A 22,768-nucleotide genomic window follows, 5' to 3' on the forward strand; every position below is an offset into this window, starting at 1 on the left:
TGGCTTTTTAATTTGTTGCCCAGCACAGAGACACTGTACTCAATTTATTGTATATGTAATACGTTTCTGTAACCTACAATGTCAAGTTAAGATTCGGTTGGTATGTTTTTTTCTCAAGTTTTGATGTAAAATAGCCTAGGGGCCTTGCAGAGGTCATAGAGGCTGGAAATCAGCAGAAATGAAGTAGGTCGAAGTGCTCAATGTGTATATTTACAGTTCTTGGGGATCCAACGGTGAGACATAATATAACTACAAATATCAAATAAGTGTAGTACACTAGCAATACACTGGCAACCGCTAAAAGAAAAGCTTCTGATTCAGGAATTGTCCATATATACTAAACAAAAATATATAAGCAACATGTAAAGCGTCAGGTCCCATGTTTCATGAGCTGAAATAAAAGATCCCAGAAATGTTTCACATGCACAAAAAGCTTATTTCTCTCAAATTGTGCACAAATTTGTTTACATCCCTGTTAGTTCGCATGTTTTCCTATACCAAGATAATCCATCAAACTGACAGGTGTTTGCTGATTAAACAGCATGATCATTACACATGTGCACCTTTGCTTGGGGACAGTAAAAGCTCTAAAACGTGCAGTTTTGTCACACAACACAATGCCACAGATTTCTCAAGTTTTGAGGGAGTGTGCAATAGGCAATTGACTACAGGAATGTCCACCGAGTGGTTGCCAGAGAACTGAATGTTAATTTCACTACCATAAGCCGCCTTTTAGAGAATTTGGCACTACGTCCAACCGGCCTCCCAATCGCAGACCACGTGTAACCACGCCAGCCCAGGACCTCCACGTCCGGCTTCTTCACCTTCTGAGACCAGCCACCCGGACAGCTGATGAAACTGTGGGTTTGTACAACCGAATAACTTCTGCACAAACTGTCAGAAACCATCTCAGGGAAGCTCATTTGCAAGCTCGTCGTCCTCACCAGGGTCTTGACCTGACTGCAGTTTGGCGTCGTAACCGACTTCAGTGAGTAAATGCTCACCTTCGATGGCCAATTGCATGCTGGAGAAGTGTGCTCTTCACGGATGAGTCCCGGTTTCAACTGTACCGGTTAGTATGACGTCGTGTGGGTGAGCGAATTGCTGATGTTAACGTTGTCAACAGAGTGCCCTATGGTGGTGGTGGAGTTATGTATGGGCAGGCAATAAGCTACGGACAACGAACACAATAGCATTTTAATCGATGGCAATTTGAATGTATAGAGATACCACCGCAATCATCTTATGTTTCAGCATGATAATGCATGGCCCCATATGGCAAGGATTTGTGCACAATTCCTGGAAGCTGAAAATGTCCCAGTTCTTCCATGGCCTGAATACTCACCAGACATGTCACCCATTGAGCATGTTTGGGATGCTCTGGATCGATGTTTACGACAGGGTTTCCAGTTCCCACCAATATACAGAATCTTCACACAGCCATTGAAAAGGAGTGGGACAACATTCCACAGGCCACGATACTGACTGGTTTTCTGAATCACGCCACTACTTTTGTTTTAAGGTATCTGTGACCAACAGATGCATTTCGGTATTCTTAGTCATGTCAAATCCATAGATTAGGGCCTAATTCATTTGTTTAAATTGACTGATTTCCTTATATGAACTGTAACTCAGTAAAATCTTAGAAATTGATGCATGTTGCGTTCATATTTTTGTTCACTGTGCATTTCTACATTGGTAGCCTACATTAATCTAAAGCAGACCTAATCACAATATTTATTCACAGTTCTTAAATTGAACACTTTACAAAATGTTCTTCCAACTCATAGAAGCTTACTGACACCCAATCGTGGCACACGCCTGCCACGTATTTCTATTCGCGCTGAGGCAACAGAACAGAGAAACCAGACGCATGAACACATGGAGTGCTCATTTAAAATAGCAGAAAACTTTTACTCATCAATGTAGTTGTTTGTTAGCTCTTCAAATTATCTCTGTGAATGAAAACAGTCAATTAATGTGATAATATGTATTCTCAGTGAATTTGGTGATGTTTCCATCCCATCTTACATCCTGATATTATCAGGTTCTTACTTGCTATTAAGTTGTAGTTATTTTTAAGTGAGAGTCCAGCCCAACTTGTGGACTGAGAGTTTTTTTTAAAAGTGGACTGAGAGTCCAGCCCAACTTGAGTCAATTTACAGTGGCGTCCATAATTCAAACCTTCAGAAATGAGAACAGGTATGCAACTATCTAATGACTATTTTAGCATTACAGTAATGTACCGTAAAATATGTATGACTGCATAGTATTGCATAAACATTTGTAACTCTAAACCATCCATTTACTGCACTGCATTGAATGAATGAGGTTGGTTATCATGCTGTACTACCTTTTTTGTACATTGTTTACAGTTCCTATGCCAAACACATACTGTGTTTGTATTCTGTACAGAGTGGAAAGGCAAAGACATCATGGAGGACAAGGAGGCTTGTTTACAGATGTACAAGAGACTGCAATTATAAATATGGTTTTGGCCAACAATGCAATTAGGATTCGAGAGATAAGAGAGCATATCTTAAATAATGACACCATATTTAACAACATCAATGCTGTAAGCCTGTCGACCATAGAACGCATCCTCCAACAGCACCGAGTGACGATGAAACAACTTTACAAGGTGCCATTTGAGAGAAACTCTGACAGAGTCAAGAATATGCGACATGACTTTGTAGAGGTATGTATGCAACACTACTTCTAGTACTTTAGACATACCATATTTACTCATCTGTATATCCTTTTGTCAGTTACAGAGAGTATTGGAGCCGGATGCCCATGAAATTCGCCATTAATTTATTTATGTGGATGAGGTTGGCTTCAACCTCACCAAAACCAGGCGCCGCGGAAGAAATGTAATAGGACAGAGGGCAATTACCAATGTCCCTGGACAGCGTGGGGTTAATATAACTATGTGTGCTGCCATCACTCAAAACGGGGTCCTCCATCACAATGCCACACTGGGCCCGTACAACACCGGCCATATGCTCACTTTTCTGGATGCAATTTACACAATGCTTGTCCCTGATCCAGATCAGGAGCCTGCTAGATTTGTGGTTTTATGGGACAATGTTAGTTTTCACCAGGCTGTTCTGGTCCAAAACTGGTTTGCCACCCATCCACAATTTGTAGTTTTGTACCTTCCCCCATATTCACCTTTTCTAAATCCCATAGAGGAATTCTTCTCAGCCTGGAGCTGGAAAGTGTATGATCGCCAACCCTTTGCCCGCATGCCGCTTCTCCAGGCAATGGAGGACGCATGTGGGGACATAAAGGGTTAGCTCTGTCAAAGGTTGGATACGCCATGCTAGGAGATACCTCCCTCGACGTTTGGCAAGAGAAAACGTATCTTGTGATGTGGACGAAGTATTGTGGCCAGGCCCAGGCTGGATGAAGCGTAGCTTAGCACTGGTGACTGTACCATTTCCTTTACTGCCCCCCCCCCCCGGGACCCCCCACACACACAATTGTGTTCTTTACTGTGTTCTAAAGAATATACTTTTGGTTTACATATGTTTATGGTTTTGTTGTATGCTACTGTATACAACAGTAATGTTTGGCCTAATAAATATTTTCTGTTTCTACCTTGCATTGGTGCTTACAGTGTATTTGTTACCCCTCTCAGCAGATTACTATCACTGTAGAACATAGTATTGAAATGTAGTTATAAGCCTGCGAAAGAGCTTTAGATTTAGAATAGTGTTTACATGGTATATCCAAAAATTTACTTTATGAAAGCAGTGTTTGCCATTTGATGCAAATGCTTCATTCTGACATGTGTTTATGGCATTTTGAATGCAGTGTTACATTTTGAAGGAGATGTGAGGCATTTTGCAGTTTGTGTGTGCAGTTTTGGGAATTCTGTGTAGAGTTTTGAAAAAAGGAGACAGTTTTAAAAACGTGTGTAAGCAGTTGAAAAAACTGTAAACCAATGTAATCATTTCACAGAACTTATTTTGGATCAATGGTTGCGTGGTGGAAGAGGTCTACAAACAAAATGAATGTACAATGAAAGGTTTTGAATGTAAGACCGGCTGCGTTACCAGCTTGGAGTTTTATATTAAAAGTTTTGAAAATTCACGACATACACTTGTGAAAAAAGTACCAAAGTGAGAAAAATAAATCAATAAAGTTACAATTTACCAATTTAGGTGTAGTCAATTAGCTTATTTCTCAGATCACATTATATTTAAACAAAATAATGTTGATGGAATGCTAATCTTATCCATTTCTAACATAAATCATTTCAGAACCATATGAGATGGAGGGTCTCAAAATCCCCTTGTTTGTATTATTTTTTAGGTGGAATGGCCCAGCTGCTAAACAGCAACAATTGTGCTTAATTTGTGAGGCCATGGTTGTGTGTAACCAAACCACAACACTAAAACAAATCCTCTTGTTTTTACTGTAAAAAAGGAACAGTATGTTACCATTCCATATTTTAAGTTATCCAATACTGTTGCTACTGAAATTGATTTACAGTGTCAATAATTATACTGTACACATTTTACAGCAACATACAGTGCCAATGCAAAAGTATTCATCCCCCTTGGCATTTTTCCTATTTTGTTGTATTACAACCTGTAATTTCAATGTATTTTGATTTTGATTTCATGTAATGGACATACACAAAATAGTCCAAATTGGTGATGTGAAATACACAAAATAACTTTAAAAATAAATAAAATACAAATAAAAAAACAAAAGTGGTACGCACATATGTATTCACCCCCTTTGCTATGAAGCCCCTAAATAAGATCTGGTGCAACCAATTACCTACAGAAGTCACATAATTAGTTAAATAAAGTCCACCTGTGTGGAATCTGAAATTTCAGTACCACCACCAAGCAAGTGGCACCAACAAGCAAGTGGCACCATGAAGACCAAGGAGCTCTACAAACAGTTCAGGGACAAAGTTGTGAAGAAATACAGATCAGGGTTGGGTTATAAAATAAGATCAGAAACTTTGAACATCCCAAGGAGCGCCATTAAATCCATTATTAGAAAATGGAAAGAATATGGTACCACAACAAACCTGCCAAGAGAGGGCCGCCCACCAAAACTCACAGACCAGACAAGGAGGGAATTAATCAGAAAGGCAACAAAGAGACCAAAGATAACCCTGAAGGAGCTGCAAAGCTCCACAGCGGAAAATGGAGTATCTGTTCATAGGACCACTTTAAGCCGTACACTCCCAGAGCTGGGCTTTATGGAAGAGTGTCCAGAAAAAGCCATTGCTCAAAGAAAAAAATGATCCAAAAGACGTGGTACTCTGGTAAGATGACTAAAATTGAGCATTTGGGCCATCAAGGAAAATGCTGTGTCTTGCTCATAACATGCCCACAATGTTTTTCATTGGCAGGGACTGGGAAACGGGTCAGTATTGAGGGGGGGGGGGGTTGAATAGTTTTGCACGCTCAAGTTCTGTTTTTTTAGTAATTTGTTTCTCAATAAAAATAATGTGCATCTTCAAAGTGGTAGGCATGTTGTGTAAATCAAATGATACAACCCCCCAGAAAATATATTTTAATTCCAGGTTGTAAGGCAACAAAATAGGAAATGTCAAAGGGGTGAATACTTTCTCAAGCCACTGTACTCTTACTGTAAAGCTTTATTTGCATATTTCCCAGAGTGCCTTTCCGTTCGAATGAATAGTAGTACCACCCATGACTGTATTTGTTAGTGAAAGAAAGATGTTGAATTCATCCATGTTCTGTCCAGTAGCCTTCAACAAGTGAGATCCTAAGCAAATATGTTATCATAAAATGTTTAATTTATAACACAATATGTATTCAAAAGGCCTTATTTTGAGGGCCTAGTTTTACTCTTACACAGTGGCCTAAAAATCATTATTTAAAGGCCACATCTGGCCTGCAAGTAGGATTGCAAAATTATGGTAACTTTCTCAAAAATCCTGGAGGAACCTTCCAACTGGAATTTCTGGAAAACATGGGGATTTTGGGAAAGGTACCACAATTTTGCAACCCTACCTGTAAGTCACATTATGCTGGCTTGCAAAGTGATGTGTAATTCCTATTGGAAACCAGTCAGAGTTGGAATGTATTCACCTGTAACGTGCAGTCAGAATGACTGCCAGGGTCAGGCACTTTGTGAGGTGACTCCCTAAGCCATTTAAACTGGAACAACAATTTCAGTGTCGGGTGAAATAAAAAGCATAATCTAACTGATTGGATTAGTTTAGAAACATGTTATTTATCTTTGTGTAGCATAATATTAATCAATCAATCATTTTGAATATTTACAAATACAATAAGTTAACTGCTACTGTGTTTTACATAGCTTTTAATGTCTAAAATACATCTAATATTTCCCGACTGTTCAAATTTTTTTTCGCACAATGCAATGTCATTTATGGTAATCAACTGTATTAGGTTTACACAGTATGTGACTTGATTATACAGTAATTTTGCGAGACAATTACAGGATTATTATATATTTTTTTGCAGTGTGGTAGTGACACAGCATTGTGCATCAACTAAGCTTATACTTGCTGTCCTCACTCATTTCCTCTCCTATTTTCCTGTCCTGAGTTTCCCTGATCCCTTCAAATTGACAACCCAAGTGTCCCTATACTCAGACCAAACACACACGCACACATACCATCCTCCATCGCCAAAATGCACTCGTCGACCTCCTCAAACTTGTCCTAATGCACTTGTGGCACCACAAACAAACACATTGGGACTCGCACACGTCTGTTTACTGACCCATCCACATGATTGATGCTGTTTGCAAATCAATGCAAACACTGAACCGCCGGTGTATCAACCCCCCCCCCCCAAGTAGGCCAGATTAAGACAAGTACAGTGTGTTCATCTTTAATAGCTTTATAGAGTAGCTTGCATGTTTGTGAGACAGACTTACTTCACATGAAAGGACATTTACTGAGTAAAGCAAAGTCAATTACATCAGACATCCAGTCCAAACATTGCCAGCCTCTATACTGTAAATGTTTTTCTAGAGCTATGGTAAAATGTATATTTCAAATCTATCACTAAATCATTAGACTTTGTTGGAAGGCGTTGTACTATCCACAAATAAAAATGACAGCAATTGATTGACAAACACCTGAATACTTTCCTGCCAGTTCTGGACACCATTTATCAGATTTCAGCAGCCACTACTCTTAAGCTTGTGGATATGGAACACCATTTGTTTGTCAAATAACCCTATTTGACGGATCAAATAAGCTTTTCATTTGCCACGTCAAATAACACAATTCCATTACAGAATGTTGAGTGTGCTGAGTTTGCACTCGCCAAGCGCCACCATTACGATCACTGTCAACGCTGCATAGCACTGCGATGGTAATAAGACATTATTTGTTCGAGCAAATGGGAAAACGTCTATGTGAGCACTTGAAATTAGATCTGGATCAAGCGAGCAGGATCAAACATGTTTGCAAATATATTTGATACAGATGTTATCAGCAACTTCTGGGGGTAACTAGCTAGCTTTAGATTGGTACAGTGGCTTGCAAAAGTATTCACCCCCCTTGACATTTTTCCTATTTTATTTCCTTACAACCTGTAATGAAAATAGATTTTTGGGGGGGAGTTTGTATCATTTGATTTACACAACATGCCTACCACTCTGAAGATGAAATAAGATGAAAACCAGGTGTGTATGGAACAAGACAAAACAAATGGACATATGAGAAATGGAGCGGTGATGGCTAGAAAGCCGGTGACGTCGATCGCCGCCCGAACAAGGAGAGGAGCCAACTTCGGCGGAAGTCGTGACACATTGGTCTGGTAGACAAACGTTCAGTGTGTACAGAATAGAAATAAAAGTTATGGTGCTGTAGTCAGCCCATGGTTCAGCTGTTGAAACTGTCTTGTGGCTTGGCGGTAAAGGCTGGCTTTGAGACAGGTGGTCCGAGACTTAAATTCCAATAACCCATTAGCCCTCCCCCTAAAGTTTACCAAACTTTTGTGATGTTTTTTTTCTCTTTGTTTTGGTGTTCGACAGGTATTTTTGTAGGTGTTTGAGTACACAAAACATTTTCTTGAGGCAAGTCGAAGTTTGGTAGCCGAAGTCTAAGCACCTTTGTCTGTGATTGGTCAACATTAGGGATTTTTCAATGAAGGGTGTGTTGTCATTCAAAGACAGACTAGTTTTCATGCACATTTTTTCACTTGAGAAATAGTGTACCAAACATCATAGTTAGATGTACAATTGAGCGACTAAGACCTCCTTGGCAAAAACGTAAAAATGAATGACCAGATTTCATGAATTATCTTAGATTGATTCTGACTATTTTGAGGAAGTGTTACTGTATGTTGTTGCGTACGGCATCTCAATACGGACCAATAGCTTTTTTCATGTTTTTCAAGTAAAGTTATTTTAATGGAGTATGTGGGCACAGACGCTCACGTCACCTAGCCGAGTTCTGCTGGGAGGAAACCAAACATATGTATACGGACGCCTTTGGCCCTCTCCCTCTGTTTTTGACAATGGTTGTTAGTACACACCGGTAGAGTATCCTTCGCCCCTGCCTGTCAACCACTGTTTTCCCGCAGTTCTGTTAACAACGGCAAGGGGAGATGTTCAGGAGGCACTGTGTGCTAGCTTAGCAAGCTAGTCCTTCTCATATGGTAATTACAGTGCCTTGCGAAAGTATTCGGCCCCCTTGAACTTTGCGACCTTTTGCCACATTTCAGGCTTCAAACATAAAGATATAAAACTGTATTTTGTTTGTGAAGAATCAACAACAAGTGGGACACAATCATGAAGTGGAACAACATTTATTGGATATTTCAAACTTTTTTAACAAATCAAAAACGGAAAAATTGGGCGTGCAAAATTATTCAGCCCCTTTACTTTCAGTGCAGCACACTCTCTTCAGAAGTTCAGTGAGGATCTCTGAATGATCCAATGTTGACCTAAATGACTAATGATGATAAATACAATCCACCTGTGCGTAATCAAGTCTCCTGCACTGTGATAGTCTCAGAGGTCCGTTAAAAGCGCAGAGAGCATCATAAAGAACAAGGAACACACCAGGCAGGTCCGAGATACTGTTGTGAAGAAGTTTAAAGCCAGATTTGGATATAAAAGATTTCCCAAGCTTTAAACATCCCAAGGAGCACTGTGCAAGCGATAATATTGAAATGGAAGGAGTATCAGACCACTGCAAATCTACCAAGACCTGGACATCCCTCTAAACTTTCAGCTCATACAAGGAGAAGACTGATCAGAGATGCAGCCAAGAGGCCCATGATCACTCTGGATGAACTGCAGAGATCTACAGCTGAGGTGGGAGACTCTGTCCATAGGACAACAATCAGTCGTATATTGCACAAATCTGGCCTTTATAGAAGAGTGGCAAGAAGAAAGCCATTTCTTAAAGATATCCATAAAAAGTGTCGTTTAACGTTTGCCACAAGCCACCTGGGAGACACACCAAACATGTGGAAGAAGGTGCTCTGGTCAGATGAAACCAAAATTGAACTTTTTGGCAACAATGCAAAACGTTATGTTTGGCGTAAAAGCAACACAGCTCATCACCCTGAACACACCATCCCCACTGTCAAACATGGTGGTGGCAGCATCATGGTTTGGGCCTGATTTTCTTCAGCAGGGACTGGGAAGATGGTTAAAATTGATGCGAAGATGGATGGAGCCAAATACAGGACCATTCTGGAAGAAAACCTGATGGAGTCTGCAAAAGACCTGAGACTGGGACGGAGATTTGTCTTCCAACAAGACAATGATCCAAAACATAAAGCAACATCTACAATGGAATGGTTAAAAAATAAACATATCCAGGTGTTAGAATGGCCAAGTCAAAGTCCAGACCTGAATCCAATCGAGAATCTGTGGAAAGAACAGAAAACTGCTGTTCACAAATGCTCTCCATCCAACCTCACTGAGCTCGAGCTGTTTTGCAAGGAGGAATGTGATAAAATTTCAGTCTCTCGATGTGCAAAACTGATAGAGACATACCCCAAGCGACTTACAGCTGTAATAGCAGCAAAAGGTGTCGCTACAGAGTATTAACTTAAGGGGGCTGAATAATTTTGACATTTATTGCTGGAAAGGAACCATTTGTATCGCCTCGAAAATATAGTATATTAAATTAATGGCAAAAATGTAGGCTATTTTTGGGCATAATCAATATACTGTACGTGACCGACCGACTTGATCTTATGTAGCAAAATTTGAAATGGTATTTTTTACATTGGATAAAAGTAGAGACTCAGAGCTAGAAAATGATCATACACTACAGTTAAGGAACAATGGGAAAGTAATTCTGCTTTGAAAATTGATAACCTTGTAACCAAATTTTTGGGAAAATGGCCCTTCTTTGTCTACACCCATTCAGCATTGTTCACACCCTCTTAAGCTTTAGACCACACCCATCTCTGAGGATTCACGTGAGACTATGTACTAAACAACCAAAGATTTCAAGACTAAAGGCTGGTTTATAATACAGGTGTGTTTGTAATTTAATCTGGAGTGCTAGAGTGTGCGATGGGCGTTCATACACTGAGATTTAGAGCGATTTCGTCTCAGAGCGTTCAGACCGCACACTGAACGCTCTGGCCGAGGAGTACGGTTGATCCGAGCGTTCTGCCTAACAGCAGTCAAGCACCCAAGCTAACTGGCTAACGATGGCTAGCTTACTAGCTACTTCCAGACACAAATGAGAGAACTGCTCACTCTGACCATTTTAGCCGCCCTAGCAGAGCTGGTTAGGCTGTTTTCTGTTATTTAGAGCGTTGGTGACTAACTGTGCTGCTGGCAAACAATTTAATTACACTTCTGCCAACGTTTACTGACACCGGCCATATTCAACAGGTGTTCAGCAGTCGTAAATTCGGCAGTTATTCTGCGTGAATTTACCAGCTACGTCTATCGACAGTTGTCGCAGTGACAAGCATTTTATTGAAATAGTTACTTGCATAGTGGAGTCTTTTATTTTGACATGTAGCTAGCTAGCTAAACAATGAACCACAATCCCAAATCATAATGTTACTAACCAAGCAGATTCAATGTCAGCTAGCTAACATTAGGTTATAACTAGCAATGCAAATGCAAATGTATCAATGCAAATGATACAAATAATATTTCAAACAGCCATCCAGCTAACAATACACTGATTTTTTGACTAAATTAAAAACGTGTAATATCTGAAAATGTAGCTAGCTAGACTCTTATACATGGATGGATGCTTCTTCCTCTGTCACAGATGCCATGGTTGACCTTAGTTTGAAGATATATAAAACACCTGTCTCCGGATTACAACAGCCTTCCGTTTGTCCTTTTTTTGACTCAGTCTGCATATTTGCAATCAAACACCAGAATATTCTCCATCTCCTTAGCTATCATACTCTAATTTCACCGATTTCAAAACTTGATCCTCCAGAGAGTGTAGAGCAACACTTATGCAGTTCTACTATGTGACATCTTTCAAAAAAAGCAGCATTACCTACACATACTGACCATCTCATGTTACAGACAGAAGCGTACTACATGGCAGATCAATCTGAACTCATCTCTCAGCATGTCCAGACCACTCATTATCTCAGCCAATCATGGCTAGCGGGTAGGTTGCTGACGTTTTCTGTAGCTAAACCAACTGGGCTCGTAATTTTAAAAATGTATTCGTATTTACAGATTGCATACAAGTTTGTTATTAAGGCACATGAAAGTTCACATGTTCCAGAAGGCATTTCTGCCAAAAAAAATGTGTGGTTGTATTTTAAAATGGGCAAATAAGTCTAATCAAATTAAAATCACAACAAATGTATGGTATTTATAGAAACAACAAAAAAGCTTGCAGCCTCTGGCTGCCTGTGGTTAGCTGGAAGGTGGCAGGCTGAATTTGAGATGAGATAAATTCCTTGCTATTGTCTTTCAAATTAACTCATGGCTAGATGGCTTGCTTAGGGTTTATCGCAGTCCTCTGAGTGGAGGCTAAATTCCAGAGATCCAAAAGCGGACTGCCAAGGGCTTATAGCGGTCCTATTTGTGGGGGCTACAAATAGCCCTTACACAGCCTGGAGGTGTGTTTTGGGTCATGGTCCTGTTGAAAACCAAATGATAGTCCCACTAAGCGCAAACCAGGTGGGATGGTGTATTGCTGCAGAATGCTGTGGTAGCCATGCTGGTTAAGTGTGCATTGAATTGTAAATAAATCATTGACAGTGTCACCAGCAAAGCACCCCCACACCACCTCCTCCATGCTTTACGGTGGGAACCACACATGCGGGGATCATCCGTTCGCCAAGATACTAAGACGTTTGAACAAGTTGTTGTTCGAACAACTGAATTGTTCTTTTGTATAATTAGTCCTAATTTGTTATGCAGCTTGTCAGACCTGTAATGGTTGCTGGCTTTTTGCAGCCATTCAATAACTGATTCCATCCATTGATATGATTATTCATTGGCAGTCCTTCGATCACCTAAAGCAGGGCTGCTTTTGAATGCCAGAGCATGTAAATGTAAGTTTGGAGCCAGGAGCAAGCAGAGCATAATTCAAGCATATTTAACAAATGACCTCAGCCTTCTCTCCCACTCCAATTTTGTTCTGGTACTGTTCAGCCACAAGCTCTGGGCATGCTCTGCCTAGCATTTTTCATTCATTTCATTCATCACTTAGCCTACCCCACCACTTAGCCTACCTTAGCCTACCCCACCCACAGTAGCCTATATCTAGTTTATATTCTACTTTCTAACATTAGTATAGTAGTTTCTATTTTGATGGACTTAAAATGTAAACATTTGATTTGGAATACAATTACCATAATATAAATACATTTAATTAAGCTAAAATATAAACATTTCCTAATGTTAGAAAGTAGAATATAAACTTGATATAGGCTACTGTGAGTGGGGTAGGCTAAATTATTATAACCAAATAGGCCTAATTAAAATAATAGTGGTAAAGGAACCATGTGGCTAAGCAGTACCAGAGCGAAAAGACAATGCAGACACCATTTTTGTTTATCTGCTCAACTACGCTCTACTCCTCGCTCTACTCCACACTCGCCCACTAACATGCTCAAAAGCAGCCCTGCTTTAAGCTATCAAAGAACTGTCAATGAATAACCATGTCAATACATGGAATCAGTGAATGAATGGCTGCAGCAAGCCAGCACTACAGGTCTGACAAGCTCCATAACAAATTAGGCCTAATAAGACAAAATAACATTTAAGTTGTTCAAACAAGATAACTGGTTCAAACAACTAAGTATCTGTCACGCCCTGATCTGTTTCACCTGTCCTTTGATTGTCTCCACCCCCTCCAGGCGTCGCTTACTTTCCCCAGTGTATTTATCTCTGTGTTTCCTGTCTCTCTGTGCCAGTTAGTCTTGTATGTTTCCAATTCAGCCAGCGGTTTTCCCGTTCTCCTGCTTTTTGCTTTCTCCTTTTTCTAGTCCTCCCGGTTTTGACCATTTCCTGTGTCTGGACTTTGTACCCGCCTGCCTGACCATTCTGCCTGCCTTGACCACGAGCCTGTTGGCCACTCTGTACCTTGTGGACTCTGATCTGGTTTTGACCTTTTTGCCCGTCTACGACCATTCTCTTGCCTATCCCTTTGGATTAATAAACATTGAAAGACTCCAACCATCTGACTCTTGTGTCTGCATTTGGGTCTCGCCTCTTGTGCATATATTGTATCTTGCTTGAACAACTTAGAAAAAAGCTGTTCAAACTAGATAATTGCAAGAGTGTATGTCTTTGGCTTCAGGGCTTCCATATAATATAATAATAATAATAATAATATATGCCATTTAGCAGACGCTTTTATCCAAAGCGACTTACAGTCATGTGTGCATACATTCTACGTATGGGTGGTCCCGGGGATCGAACCCACTACCCTGGCGTTACAAGCGCCATGCTCTACCAACTGAGGTACAGAAGGACCCATATCTGCTGAGTATTAAAAAAAACACTTATAGATACCCCAAAATAGTTTGAATAGTCTTGTCATTCACACGGTACTGATTTAAAAATCAAGTGCATTTGATCTAAATATGGGTATACGAGGATATCTAGTGGTCACTGGGTTTTTCATCCTCAGTCACAAGCAATCATTAATGTGTATCCCCTTCAAAAGATTTGTTGGGTTTTCCTATGCAAAAAAAATAACTAGAGATTGTATGCACGCCCAATTTTTCTGTTTTTGATTTGTTAAAAAAGTTTGAAATATCCAATAAATGTCGTTCCACTTCATGATTGTGTCCCACTTGTTGTTGATTCTTCACAAAAAAATACAGTTTTATATCTTTATGTTTGAAGCCTGAAATGTGGCAAAAGGTCGCAAAGTTCAAGGGGGCCGAATACTTTCGCAAGGCACTGCATTTCTGCACAATGGCACTTATTAAAGCCTTGAATGTCAGAGACCTCACTGTCACTACTGGTCATCTAGGTAGCCGTTAGCCAGCAGGGTTGCATCTGTTTCGCTTAGACTAGAGCTTGCTAGGCTGGCTAGCTAACGCAAGCTGATTAGCATGTAGCAACCTATGCTGACTAGCGTCACTAGCATGCTAATGTTGGCTAACTAACGTTGATACACCATAGTCATGGGTCCGCAAAATCAAGAAATTGGTATTGAATTAATTACAAATCATGTTTTGACATTGTAGTGGCTATTGATATGTTGGTTGTTTGCTTACCAGGGATGTCGTTAGACCTAGCCCCCCTAAAATATTCATTAGCCCCCCTGGATAAATCCATATATCAGTCAATATATTTTCTCTGTGATTTTTTTTCTTCCGGCAACCGTTCCATCGCATTTTAAACTTCTTACCAGGTGGGCACTAGGACCTGGGGGAGGCTGCTGCACGCACTAGTGACTTAGGCCTACTTGTAGCTAACCTTTTGGTTAACGGTAGTTACTTCTGTGGCTTGAGACTGCTAGCTAACAGTAAACGGTCAGGAAAAGGCTCTGACAGGACGGATTCATGCAGATAGCCTACGATGTGAATTTGTTGTAAGTTAGAACAGAGAGAGAGAGTGTAGTCTTTGGTCATAATCAAAGCTTTGTTAAGCAATACATTTTATATGAGACTGCCTGTAGGCTACAGTGTAACAGACGTTGCGAGCTAGCAAACGGTAACAGTGTCTTTTAAATTCGGTAACATAAGTTATGTGGCGATGATATCTAATTAACGTTGTATTTAATGTAGTTTTGCCATCTGTGCCGGGTTATAAATGAGACAGATGACGTAACATCATGCACATATATTTTCATACTCAATTGCTTTAATTCAGTAGGTCTTTGTTCAATCCAAGATGGCGTAGCAGTCGGACGTCTTGTCGTGTCATGTCCCTTGTAGTGTCGTGTCCCTTGTATATATCGTTTTTCTATCTTATATCTATTTTTCTTCGCATATCTTTTAAAACATTTTGCTAAACCTCAACTTCTAAATACTCTCCTGCAACCCGCCTCACCCAAAGTAGCTATTTTTTTCTAAAGTATTTATATCTACTTTGGATCCGGAACTCCTCAACTGAAGCGAGCCAGCTAGATACCAACTATCAGTCAGCAAACCATTGCTAGCGGTCTTCAGCTAACCAGTCATCAGCTAACCTTTAGCTCGGAAAGCTCTCGCCAGTTCGAACAACGCGACTCTAACCAGAGCATAACGGACCTATTATTTTAATCCCCGGATTCCCACCGGATTCCCAACGCAAACGGAACATTTTCAGCTGGATTCTTCACAACTAGCTATCGAGCTAACCGCAACCCCGGATGATTACTCCTGGCTAGCGTTTCCACCCACTTAGCTTGAAGCTAGCCCGGCCAGAGCTCCTGTGCTACCACCGAAGCATACTCCTGGGCTACAATATCCGGACCCACGACCGGTCTATCGATGTCACCGCATGAAGAGGAATAAACAGACTCGCCCCATCGCGACGTCCCCCAAAGGCTAACTTTCTAGCCCTTGCAATCTCCTTGATTGCTAATTCGGCCTGCTAACTGCTAGCTTGTTTAGCCCTGGTCCGCTAACTGCTACCTTTTCGATTTTTAATTTGTTTATACCTTCCGGTAACCTGCCTCACCCAATGTGATACGGAATTGCTATTATTTTTAATTTTTAGAACACACTCAAGAACCTCCAGAAGCTAACCAGCTAACTAGCTACAAGCTATTTAGTCATTGTAAGCCACTGCTAGCGGCTTTTACCTTTTGCACAGCCAGACAGTTCTTTTTAACTTGGATAACACTCGCCAGTCCAGCTTCCCTGCCCCATCCACCGCTGCCCCCCTGGACACTGATCACTTGGCTACATAGCTGATGCATGCTGGACTGTCCATTTAATCACGGTACTCCATTCTGCTTGTTTACGTGTTATCTGTCGGCCCCAGCCGCACTCAGGCTCTGTGTGTAGTTAATCCGACCCTCCCTGCCTAGTCAACGCCATTTACCTGCTGTTGTTGTGCTAGCTGATTAGCGGTTGTTGTCTCACCTACTGTTTTAGCTACTGTTTTAGCTAGCTCTCCCAATTCAACACCTGTGATTACTGTATGCCTCGCTGTATGTCTCTCTCAAATGTCAATATGCCTTGTATACTGTTGTTCAGGTTAGTTATCATTGTTTTAGTTTACAATGGAGCCCCTAGTTCCACTCGTCATACCCCTGATACCTCCTTTGTCACACCTCCCACACATGCGGTGACCTCACCCATTACAACCAGCATGTCCAGAGATACAACCTCTCTCATCATCACCCAGTGCCTGGGCTTACCTCCGCTGTACCCGCACCCCATCATACCCCTGTCTGCACATTATGCCCTGAATATATTCTACCATGCCCAGAAATCTGCTCCTTTTATTCTCTGTCCCCAACGCTCTAGGCGACCAGTTTTGATAGCCTTTAGCCGCACCCTCATACTACTCCTCCTCTGTTCCGCGGGTGATGTGGAGGTAAACCCAGGCCCTGCATGTCCCCAGGCACCCTCATTTGTTGACTTCTGTGATCGAAAAAGCCTTGGTTTCATGCATGTCAACATCAGAAGCCTCCTCCCTAAGTTTGTTTTACTCACTGCTTTAGCACACTCTGCTAACCCTGATGTCATTGCCGTGTCTGAATCCTGGCTCAGGAAGTCCACCAAAAATTCTGAGATATCCATACCCAACTATAACATCTTCCGTCAAGATAGAACTGCCAAAGGGGGAGGAGTTGCAGTCTACTGCAGAGATAGCCTGCAAAGTAATGTCATACTTTCCAGGTCCATACCCAAACAGTTCGAACTACTAATTTTGAAAATTACTCTCTCCAGAAATAAGTCTCTCACTGTTGCCGCCTGCTACCGACCCCCCTCAGCACCCAGCTGTGCCCTGGACGTGCTTCTACACCTGCATTGCTTGCTGTTTGGGGTTTTAGGCTGGGTTTCTGTACAGCACTTTAGGATATCAGCTGATGTACGAAGGGATATATAAATAAATTTGATTTGATTTGGACACCATTTCTGAATTAATCGCCCCCCATCTAGCTTCAGAGTTTGTTCTGTTAGGTGACCTAAACTGGGATATGCTTAACACCCCGGCAGTCCTACAATCTAAGCTAGATGCCCTCAATCTCACACAAATCATCAAGGAACCCACCAGGTACAGCCCTAAATCTGTAAACAAGGGCGCCTTCCGCCTGGCTACTCCAACCTCAGCCAACAGCTCCGCCCCCCCCGCAGCTACTCGCCCAAGCCTCTCCGGGTTCTCCTTTACCCAAACCAGATAGCAGATGTTCTGAAAGTGCTGCAAAACCTGGACCCGTACAAATCAGCTGGGCTTGACAATCTGGACCCTCTATTTCTGAAACTATCTGCCGCCATTTTCGCAACCCCTATTACCAGCCTGTTCAACCTCTCTTTCATATCGTCTGAGATCCCCAAGGATTGGAAAGCTGCCGCAGTCATCCCCCTCTTCAAAGGGGGAGACACCCTGGACCCAAACTGTTACAGACCTATATCCATCCTGCCCTGCCTATCTAAGGTCTTCAAAAGCCAAGTCAACAAACAGGTCACTGACCATCTCGAATCCCACCGTACCTTCTTCGCTGTGCAATCTGGTTTCCGAGCCGGTCATGGGTGCACCTCAGCCACGCTCAAGGTACTAAACGATATCATAACCGCCATCGATAAAAGACAGTACTGTGCAGCCGTCTTCATCGACCTTGCCAAGGCTTTCGACTCGGTCAATCACCATATTCTTATCGGCAGACTCAGTAGCATCCGTTTTTCGGATGACTGCCTTGCCTGGTTCACCAATTACTTTGCAGACAGAGTTCAGTGTGACAAATTGGAGGGCATGCTGTCCGGTCCTCTGGCAGTCTCTATGGGGGTGCCACAGGGTTAAATTCTCGGGCCGACTCTTTTTTCTGTATGTATCAATGATGTTGCTCTTGCTGCGGGCGATTCCCTGATCCACCTCTACGCAGACGACACCATTCTATATACTTCCGGCCCGTCCTTGGACACTGTGCTATCTAACCTACAAACGAGCTTCAATGCCATACAACACTCCTTCCGTGGCCTCCAACTGCTCTTAAACGCTAGTAAAACCAAATGCATGCTTTTCAACCGTTCGCTGCCTGCACCCGCACGCCTGACCAGCATCACCACCCTGGATGGTTCCAACCTTGAATATGTGGACATCTATAAGTACCTAGGTGTCTGGCTAGACTGTAAACTCTCTTTCCAGACTCATATCAAATATCTCCAATCGAAAATCAAATCAAGAGTCGGCTTTCTATTCCGCAACAAAGCCTCCTTCACTCACGCCGCCAAACTTACCCTAGTAAAACTGACTATCCTACCGATCCTCGACTTCGACGATGTCATCTACAAAATTGCTTCCAACACTCTACTCAGCAAACTGGATGCAGTTTATCACAGTGCCATCCGTTTTGTCACTAAAGCACCTTATACTACCCACCACTGCGACCTGTATGCTCTAGTCGGCTGGCCCTCGCTACATATTCGTCGCCAGACCCACTGGCTCCAGGTCATCTACAAGTCCATGCTAGGTAAAGCTCCGCCTTATCTCAGTTTACTGGTCACGATGGCAACACCCATCCGTAGCAAGCTCTCCAGCAGGTGTATCTCACTGATCATCCCTAAAGCCAACACCTCATTTGGCCGCCTTTCGTTCCAGTTCTCTGCTGCCTGTGACTGGAACGAATTGCAAAAATCGCTTAAGTTGGAGACTTTTATCTCCCTCACCAACTTCAAACATCTGCTATCTGAGCAGTTAACCGATCGCTGCAGCTGTACATAGTCTATCGGTAAATAGCCCACCCATTTTTACCTACCTCATCCCTATACTGTTTTTATTTATTTACTTTTCTGCTATTTTGCACACCAATATCTCTACCTGTACATGACCATCTGATCATTTATCACTCCAGTGTTAATCTGCAAAATTGTAATTATTCGCCTACCTCATGCCTTTTGCACACAATGTATATAGACTTTTTTTCTTGTTTCTTTTTTCCTACTGTGTTATTGACTTGTTAATTGTTTACTCCATGTGTAACTCTGTGTTGTCTGTTCACACTGCTATGCTTTATCTTGGCCAGGTCGCAGTTGCAAATGAGAACTTGTTCTCAACTAGCCTACCTGGTTAAATAAAGGTGAAATAAATAAAAAAAATAAAAAATTGCAAAACAATTATCAGTCAGTCATGTGTAGAAAAGGTGACAGTGTTGAACACAATGTCATTGTCTTATCCTCAATTTCTCAACTGTAGGCTAGCTAACGACTAAATTTAGATGGGCATATGGAAATTATTCAAGAGAGGCAGCGCAAGCAGCTCTGCCAAAGGCCAATTCGTTGAGAAATTAAGATTTTACCAGTTCAAAGAAACAAATTCAAACCTAAACTGATTAATCACCTATTAAGCCTTGAGTTATTGTAAATATGAGTTTAATAACAATTCATGTCAAAACACAGCAGACAAGAATGAGGGAAAGAAGCTGGAGGCTGACAGGGCTGTAGGAGCATGTCTGACAAAGGTTAGTGATTAAAAAAAGTGAGTAGATGTTTAAAATTTCAAACTTTCAGTTAAATGTGTACAGCATACGTCTTACTTTTGTTAGGCATAAATAAATGATGTTCATGATATCTTAAAGGGTCATGCAGAAAGAGAGGCTTCTGTGCAAGGCAGAGATCAATATGCGAGCTGTGAGAGAGAGCAAAGATGCCCAGAGAAAGAGGGACTAGAAACAGATCCAGAGAGAGTGGGACAGAGAACAGATCCAGAGAGAGAAGGACAACAAACAGATTCAGAGAAAGAAAGTAATCAAGCCGCTGCAGCAACTCTTTCCAGAAAGGAGAGCAGTTTAGATGACAAAGACACTGGGCCCAGACAAGTGAAGCTGAAAAGTTTACCAAAACCTTCGTATGGGTCACAGAAAAGGGCATTTTAACATGGCTGGTTTGAGAAATACAATTGGGTAGAGTACTCTGTCCACAAAAACACAGCTTTTTGCTTTCCATGTAGAATTTTTGGCAAAAACATTACATTTGATTATTTTGTCAGTAGTGGCTGCAAAAATGTGAAAAAAAGCTTTGTTTATCTTCAGTAAACATGAGATGGCACAAACACACAGAGACAGTGTTGTGGCATGGCAAAGCTACCAGACAACTAGCAATCATGGGAACAGTGCTCAGATTGTAACATCTGCCCATGCTAGTGATATTGCAGAGAGAAGGGAGTATGAGGAGAATTGTTGGGTCACCTCAGTGTTAGGAAGACAGGGACTCTCTTTCCGTGCCAATGATCAATATAGTGAAAGCACAAATAAAGGGAACTTTTTTGAATGTATGGAGCTTTTGAAGTTTGACCCTTTTTTGCAAAGGTACAGTACTCCATCAAATACGACGGATCTCTCTCCAGAATGTCAGAATGACATGATCGAATGCTGTGCTCAAGAGATTACGGACACAATAGTCTCTGAGATGTCAAAGCCTGGAATGTATGCCATTATGGAGCATGAGGCGAGGGATGGGTAGTCTGAACAGTTGGCTCTGCGTGTTAGGTATGTGACAGAGGGGACAGTTAAGGAGCGTTTACTAGCACTAACAGAAATCAAGTCATTGGATGCCCAATCAATAGCAAATGAGTTGCAACAGCAGCTCCAAATGAGGAGTAGCAGGCCTAAAGTGTGTTGCACAGACCAATGATGGTGCAGCTGTCATCGGTGGGTCCAAAGGAGGTGTGCAAGCACATTTTAGAGTGCTGCATCCGGGGACAATTTATGTACATTGCTATGCTCATGAGCTTAATTTGGTGTTGTGTCAAACTTGCAGGGCTAGTCTGGAGGCTGCTGAGTTTTTCAGTTTCTTGGAGAACGTCTATTTATTTTTCACTACATCCCTAGTTAACCACTACAAGTTCAAAAAACATCAGTCTAAACTTGGAATAGCATCATCTGAACTTGTACAGCTCTCAAACACTCGCTGGGCATGCCAGCTGCGGTCCATAAATGCAGTCATGGACACTTTAACAGCTATTTTTGATTGTCTATCTGCCATTGGATCCCCAGTGGCTGTTGGTCTGAGAACAAAGCTTCATCAGTTCTCCACCGTGTATTTGCTACTGATGTAGCAGTCCCTTCTTTCTATAACTGAGGGACTACACAAGTTCCTCCAGAAAGAGACTACAGACCTGGTAGAAGATTGTTTCAGCAAACAATGTCACGGATCCGTCCAGAACTTTCATTACGCACACCTGTCCCCTATTTCCACTGATTAGTACTTGTATAAGTGTGCCCTTTGGTTTCCATTGGGCTTTCCGTTATTGTTCCCATGTCCTTTGGTGCATGTGAGTACCTGTGCTGTGTGTTTTGGCTTTCGTGCCATTGTGGATTGCGCAGTTGATTACGGGTCTCATCCTGTGTGCGTGTGGTATTTGACGTACTCCTTGCTTTTTTGTTTGGGTTTCAACCCTTTGTTTTATGTACGTGTTTGTTTGGTCTTCGTCCCCGTGCTTTTACATGGCATACTGTAATTTGGGTCAATAAAAACCCCTGCTGCGCATTCCTGCGCCTGTCTCCCGATCCCTTTATACCAACGTGAAAAACAAGCTGTATGTGACACACTGATAAGCTAACGCACAGATGCATTTGCCACAAAACTTTATGACGGAACCAAAGTACTCTGTGAAATTCACAATATTCCAGAGGCAGATGCAGCAAGAAAGCGCAAACATAGGAAAACGGGAGATATTGTGGTGGAGACCTCCTTGGGTTTAGGCACAGAATTGTCATGTTCTCAAACAATGAAAATAGAGTTGTTGCTCCCCTGCTTGGACGGGATGGTTTGTGAGGTTTACCAGCGATCCTCGACTGTAGATGCAGGTCTGCTCAAAGGCATACAGGCATGCAGCCCAAACTCCAAAAACTGCCTAGATGCATCATGCCAAGAACATCATGCCAAGGACTGAGTTTGCCAAGCACCACGGTATTGATGTTAAAACAGAAGAGATATTGGTGGCCAGAAACGTTCTTGCCCGGAGAGGCTGGATGTCCTCCCAAAGATATGCTTGCTGTGCATAACCTCCTGGATGATATGTTTCCTTTCCTTCTGAACAGCACAGCGCCGGCTGCATTCCTGGTTGCGTAAGACAATGGGTCAGAGAAGGCTTGAAAGTCTTGCAGCCATGTCCATTGAGTGTGAAGTGCTTGGGCCATTAAGCCATAGTGTCATTGACTGCTTTGCCAACTTGAAAAATAGGAGGTACACTTTAATGCATCCACCCCAAAAATAAGCTTCAA

At 41.8% G+C, this 22,768-nt stretch overlaps 1 protein-coding gene across 1 annotated transcript in view; it reads right to left on the minus strand.

The window, feature by feature from the left end:
- LOC124009526 (collagen alpha-3(IV) chain-like) overlaps positions 1–22,768 on the minus strand; it is a 63,792-nt gene that overhangs the window by 37,315 nt on the left and 3,709 nt on the right. The gene's annotated exons all lie outside the window — the stretch shown is intronic.

Source organism: Oncorhynchus gorbuscha, linkage group LG22, assembly GCF_021184085.1.
Source record: "Oncorhynchus gorbuscha isolate QuinsamMale2020 ecotype Even-year linkage group LG22, OgorEven_v1.0, whole genome shotgun sequence".
In the NCBI taxonomy this organism is placed as follows: domain Eukaryota; kingdom Metazoa; phylum Chordata; class Actinopteri; order Salmoniformes; family Salmonidae; genus Oncorhynchus; species Oncorhynchus gorbuscha.